This window comes from Prorops nasuta, unplaced genomic scaffold, assembly GCF_024137725.1.
Source record: "Prorops nasuta isolate Cenicafe-Biocafe unplaced genomic scaffold, Cenicafe_Pnas_1.2 PNAS00011, whole genome shotgun sequence".
Classification (NCBI taxonomy): domain Eukaryota; kingdom Metazoa; phylum Arthropoda; class Insecta; order Hymenoptera; family Bethylidae; genus Prorops; species Prorops nasuta.
This window is the reverse complement of record NW_027116808.1, coordinates 6,861,485-6,868,098: the sequence shown is the minus strand read 5'-3', so window position 1 is coordinate 6,868,098 and position 6,614 is coordinate 6,861,485. Positions and strand designations below refer to the sequence as shown.

General features: G+C 29.5%; 1 long non-coding RNA gene across 2 annotated transcripts; it reads left to right on the top strand.

Moving 5' to 3' along the window:
- The first annotated feature begins 200 nt into the window (after positions 1 to 200).
- On the top strand, positions 201 to 4,103 carry LOC136777481 (uncharacterized). 2 transcript variants are annotated; one of them, XR_010823251.1, is made up of 5 exons: positions 201 to 1,041; positions 1,108 to 1,458; positions 1,558 to 1,707; positions 1,773 to 1,907; positions 2,270 to 4,103. It is a non-coding gene; the product is annotated as an uncharacterized lncRNA (long non-coding RNA). The 2 variants fall into 2 exon arrangements; XR_010823250.1 differs by having other exon boundaries at positions 1,108 to 1,707.
- Positions 4,104 to 6,614: the final 2,511 nt, after the last annotated feature.

Here is a 6,614-nt window from a genome sequence, read left to right as displayed (position 1 = left end):
AACCTGAAATATAGATAAAAATATTTACATGACCTATTAAATTTGAATGTGAAATAATTCATAAAATATTAGATTCTCTGTAAATATCTTACCTTACATGTAACGCCTACTTACTACTATAGCTCATCCCAGTAATACGTATCAGTTTATACATAATAATAATATACGAGTATGTCTTAATACGTAAGATTACATATAGACATACTTCTTATCAAGAGACACGGTAGTGTCTCGACGGCAAGTACAGAAAAAAGTAGATAATGACATGTATATACGGCCGTCGAGGCACTACTCTCTTATACAGCAAGTTTGGCTGTCCTAATTTTCAAACCGATTTTTCTTTGTGAATAATCCACTATCATGATTTAAGCAAAGCTTTTCTTAAAATGGTTTTGAACGAGCTTTCATTTGAGCCCATAAACATTAAAATCGGTTCACGCAATCCAGAGATCTCATACTCTGTTAGCTATATATATGCCGAAGTTGAAATTCTTCTCCTTCCTTTCTGTATGTCTCGGGCTGATCTGTATGTCTCGGGCTGAAGTTGACCGCTTCTGTATGTCTCGGGCTGAAGTTGGCTGCTATATTCACCTGCTATATTCAATACCGGCATAACCCTAAATTTCGATCGATTTCGATAGAACTGTCAAAATCAAAATTACTCTGTTGGGATAAAAATAGTATGATATAATTCAAAGTGTAGATAATTAAACAAACTAAAGGAATAAATACATGAAGGAGTCTGATGGAGAATCAGATAAGTAACACAACATTGTAAAATATATTAAAATTTAATATTTTGTGGTACTTTGTGGGATTTTATTTCAGGTTATAAATAAAATATTTTCCTTGTATGCACCTCTGATTTGAAGTCATACCAGTGCCAAATGCTCTAACAATTCTTGGAAATACCCTGTTATTGAAGAATGTAGATTAACGAAAATTGTAAATGAAACAGAAGGATGAGGTTGTTACGTTCACTCATAACCAACACGCATGGTAGTGTTTCAACAACAATTAACATAAACGTTTTTAAGAAAAGTAAGTACATTGTGAAAAAAATTAGTTTAATTAAAGCAAAGTTATATACAAGGTATCCTTTCATAGTTTGCAATTTGATGCCAGACCAGTGCCAAATGCTATAACAATTCTTGGAAAAATGCAAGCACCAAAAAGTACTACAATAGTTAAAGAGGAATCAGTTACAGTTCCAGTGGATATTACTACTTTTTATAATAAAATAGATAATGAAGATAGTGCTGCCATGTGTTGCTGGAAAACAGAGCTTTGGTTTAATGCAACTACGGAGTACTGGTTGAGCAATGGAAACAGTAGTTTGAAATGTGATTAACTGTTGATGACTCAATGATATGTCAATTTACTAGCGAAAGAAAAAGATAAGCCAATTGTTCATTATCACATGGTAAAGTATGTGTAACTCATTCAACCGCTTAAAATGTATGTAATTAAAAATTAATTGTTTATTTATTTATTTTTTAATTCAGCTCAAGCATGTATTAAAATATAACAATTACTTTGTTGAGTCTCTCTTTCCAGATGTACTTCAAAGGTTATTGAAATACCCTGTCATTCAAAAATGCAGGTTATTGCAGATAAAACAGATAAGGATAATCTTGTTACATTCACTCATAATTAAGACACACGGTAGTGTCTCAATAGCTATAAACATAAACATTTTCATGTAAAGTAAGTACATTGTAAAAAGAATTTGTTTAATTAAAACAAAGTTATATATAGGCATTATTTCATAGTTTGCAGTTTGATGCCAACCAGTGCCAAATGCTATAACAATTCTTGGAAATACCCTGTCATTGGAGAATGCAGATTAACAAAGGTTGTAAATGAAACAGAGAAGGATGAGGTTTAAACATATGCTAAACATCCAGGTATGGAAATCAATAACAAAATTCATGTTTAAATTTTTCTTTTCTTTAAACTCATATGGATTTCAACTGTCCGATAGGTTATATCATATATAGAAACAATTTTCCATGAGACAATAAATCTTTCTTATTACTACGATTAAAGAAAAGCAGAAAAATATTTTCTAATCGTTATTTAATATTCAATTATAATATAAAAAAGTATTAAAACCATATATTTACCTACGCTTCCCCAATCAGAATAGAAAGAAATTATTATTATTACCAAAAAAATTATTCAAATTTAATTTTTTATAAGAATAACATTGATTTTTATAATATAATATGTAATATATCTTTTGGTACTTAGTGAGATTTTATTTCAGATTGATTTACAATAACATGTTTATTGTGTCATTGTGCAGGGTTAAGCTGTAATATTTAATACAAGAAGTCAGAAATGATTCCAGTTTACCATAGAAAGAGCCATAATGCAAAGTTAATGTTGAGAGTTAAACCTAAGGAAAAGGTGGAGAAATTAAAAAATTAATTTGGAAGCCAATTTTTAATAGCGAAAGGCTTGCAGGTGATTTTGGGCATAAACCCTTTGAAATATATAAGTCAATTAAATCATAATTTTAATGATAACGTCATCTAGAAATGAAACAATGAAAAGAAGTCATCATATTAATATTTTCCATGCAATAGAATTTACAGTGAATAACTTTGCGAAACTGAAAGCAGTATATCCACAAAAGAGTGGCTTCCATTGTATAAATTGGTGTATTTCCTAGTTTATATTAATGAAAGGAAAATATAAATGGTACTAGTGTGCTGGAGAAAGTGCCATAATTCAAAGTTGATATTGACGGTAACAGCTAAGAAAATGATGGATAAATATGAGCTAATTTATAAGAAAATCCTTAAGAGTGAAGTGCTTGCAGGTGATTTTAGGCATACAACTTTGGAATTAGAAATCACATAGTTGATGAAAATTATAATAAATTTATGTAGATGTGTAAATATGAAAAGAATTCATGATTGCAATATTTTACATGTGATCAGGCATATGGTGAATAAAATTAGGAAACTGAAAGCTGTATATTTAATATAGAGAGGCATCCATTGTATAAATTGGTGTATTTCCTAGTTTATACTAATGAAGGGAAAATACAAATGGCACTAGTGTGCTGGAGAAAGTGCCATAATTCAAAGTTGATGTTGAGGTTAACAGCTAAAAAAGTGATGGATAAATATGAGTTAATTTATAAGAAAATCCTTGAGAGTGAAGTGCCTGCAGGTGATTTTGGGCATACAACTTTGGAATTAGAAATAACATAGTTGATGAAAATTATAATAAAATCATGTAAATGTGTAAATATGAAAGGAATTCATAATTTCAATATTTCACATGTAATAGAACATACAGTGTGTAACTTCAAGAAACTGAAAGCAGTATACCTAAAAAACATAGACTTCCATTGCATTAACTGGTATATATTTTACAGTTTATATTAATGAAAAGAATATATAAATGTCACTAGTTTACCAGGGAAAGAGCCATAATGCAAAGATGATAGTGAGAGTAACACCTAAGAAAAAAGTGGATTTAAAGGTAAATTTAGAAACAAATTTTTGAAAGTGAAAGGCTTTAATGTGATATTGGGTATATGATGTTGAAAATATAACTCAAACAGTCATTGAATCCTATGTTAAATGCCTCTAAAAGTGTAATTATGATAAGAACTCATCATTGTAATAATTTGTATTATATTTAATAGATTAATAAATTAATATCTCGAATTGAAGCTTTACATTATGGAACGATGAGAACATTGGAAAATGTTTTATTAGATTGAATTATTTAAAAGAATTTTTAGTTTTAATTCCTATATTCTTACAAAACGTTATAAGATCCCACAAAAAACAAGCTTTGCTTGTAAAAAAAGGACGGCAAGTACATAAGTCGTATCTAGTATGATTAATATATAGTAATATAAAATATTTTAATTAAAAAAAAGTAGTGAAATCCAAATGTTAGGCAAGTATAAATTTTTTCCATGGCGAAAATTGAAATTTAGAAAAAAGTAAATAGTAATACAAAAATTACTTGCCGGGCCCGTAATATTCATGTGTAAGTTGCTATCTTGCAATATAAGCATTGCTTCTCGTAAGTTAAAAATGTGGCTATTTAATACGATTGCATACAACGGGCCTGGCAAGTAATTTTTGTATTACTATTTACTTTTTTCTAAATTTCAATTTTCGCCATGGAAAAAATTTATACTTGCCTAACATTTGGATTTCACTACTTTTTTTTAATTAAAATATTTTATATTACTATATATTAATCATACTAGATACGACTTATGTACTTGCCGTCCTTTTTTTACAAGCAAAGCTTGTTTTTTGTGGGATTGCAACATACATATACCACAGTTAATGACAAATTTCAATGATAAAAAAGAGTTTGTTAATCAAGACAACCCTCTTTCCTCATTAAATTATGTCACAAAATGCCATGTATGTCAATGCAATAATTTTCTGTACCTTTACATGAAGCCCGTATAGCAGCAGTTAACCCTATCGTCTATTACTGTAGCTACCATCCAGAGAAACCTATTAATAAAGAAAAAATATAATACATTATAAATTATATTTAATAACATATTGATTGATTTAAAATAATGTTTTGAAAACTATTATTTACCTTGTAAATTGTATATTCTGTTATTTCTAGTGCACTCCATCTAATTAGATTATGCAGCTTGTGATAGCTGTTATCCAAACAATTTATCCCCACTGTAGTCACTTGGCACATTAGGATAGCTTTAATTATCTTTTATTTTCTCTTCTTTGTAGTTATTCTTCTTCAAAGTTGATCCTGCTCCATTTATTTATTTTCATACCTAAAAAAGTAGCAAAGAAACACAAAGTCACATTCTTCCAATACATGATTATTTATTGTAAGATGCTACTTATCTAATTGATTTCTGGATCACTGCATGAAATATGTGTAACACGTAAAGTCGCGAATTAACCACGAAATACTACAGCTGTCAAATGAACAAGTTAGACTACGTATACAGTACACACACCATATTGGATACTATACTATATCACTATATATACTCTCAGCTGTTAAGCCAGACTTACACGGTGCGTAGAATGACGCGCTTGCTTTGCGGTAATTGAGTGGAACTGGCTAATGCCTTTTGGCCGCGTCGTGCTCCGCTCACTATTTACCACTTGTGTGACGTTTGACTCCATCCGCCGTGTATTCCGGCTTTAAAAAAAAACTTAATTTTTTTTTATTATTCTCATTTTATGTATCATATGCTTTTTATTTTAGTGAATTACATATATTAAGGGGATACATGGAGGTCGAATTTTTAAGCTTACAATTATTTTCTAGAATTTTAGAAATATCAGTTTTGTAAGGATTACACTTATTCATTGAGATCCATTCTACAACGGCAAGAAGCCCATTTTCCAAAAATTTGAAAAATGAAAAATAACAAGAATTAAACTTTACTTTCAGTGTGTGAAACCAATCAATATATGTATTGAAAAAGTAAGTGTTTACAGATATGGGCCAGAGTGCAATGAGTAATTTGAGATGAAAAACAAATTAATATTGCTAAAATTGTCAAAGATTTTTGGCTTAAACCAATTCAGATAAACGAAGAACAGTATCGAATCTGTTTTACTGACTCGAACGTATATTAGTATATTAGGATATGACAGGTTTATTAGCCATTTCGCTATACTGTTTTGTTCAAATATCTCGGCTTCTAGAGGCCAAATTATGATAAAATAATTATGCACTGTTTCATTGATTAATGAGGAAAGAGGGTAGAGTCGTATATTCTTCAGAAATCATTTTTTTCAACTCAAAATAAATCGTAATTGCACCGTTGAAATACAATTCCTTACCAACAGGAATATTAGTAGATAGAATTGAAAAGTATATTTAGGCTGGGAGTAGTAGGAAGTTGAAAAATGTTCTTAATGTAGCGAAATAGCTAATACGCTGTGTTTATTTAATATACTGATAAACGTTCGAGTCGGTAAAACAGATACGATATTGTTCTCCGTTCAGCTGAATTGGTTTTAGCCAAAAATCTTCAACAATTTTAGCAATATCAGCTTGTTTTTGGTCTCAAATTACTCATTATACCCTGGTCCATAGCCGCAAAGGCTTACTTTTTCAATAAATAAAGTGTTTTGTGTCAGAGAGTAATATTTAATTCTTGTTCTTTTTATTTTTCTTATCTATGGAAAACGAGCTTCTTATCGCTATAGAAATGGTTCTCAATGAATAAGTTTAGTCCTTACAATAACGTTAATATTTCTAAAATTTTAGAAGATAATTGGAAGTTAAACTATTCGAGTCCAATGGATCCGCTTAATTGTAAAGAAGTGATTTAGGAGTGACCATTTTACTAGTTGATGTGTTGCAACGTTCTTTAAAAATCTTTTTTTTTAAATATTACGAATTCAAAAGTGGTAATTTTTTAAAATGAAAAGAAAATTTGTTAACAAAAACTCAATATATGAGTTTTGTAGAAAACAATTTACTTAGTGTTTTCCAAAAAGTTTCATTATAAGCGGTTAACAATTGTTGGAGATACAGTAGTTGCCGAAAAATAGTATTTTTCACAAATTTTCATGAAAATCAATGTTTTCCAGCAATTTTGAACTACTACATCAGCTATAATTTATAACCGA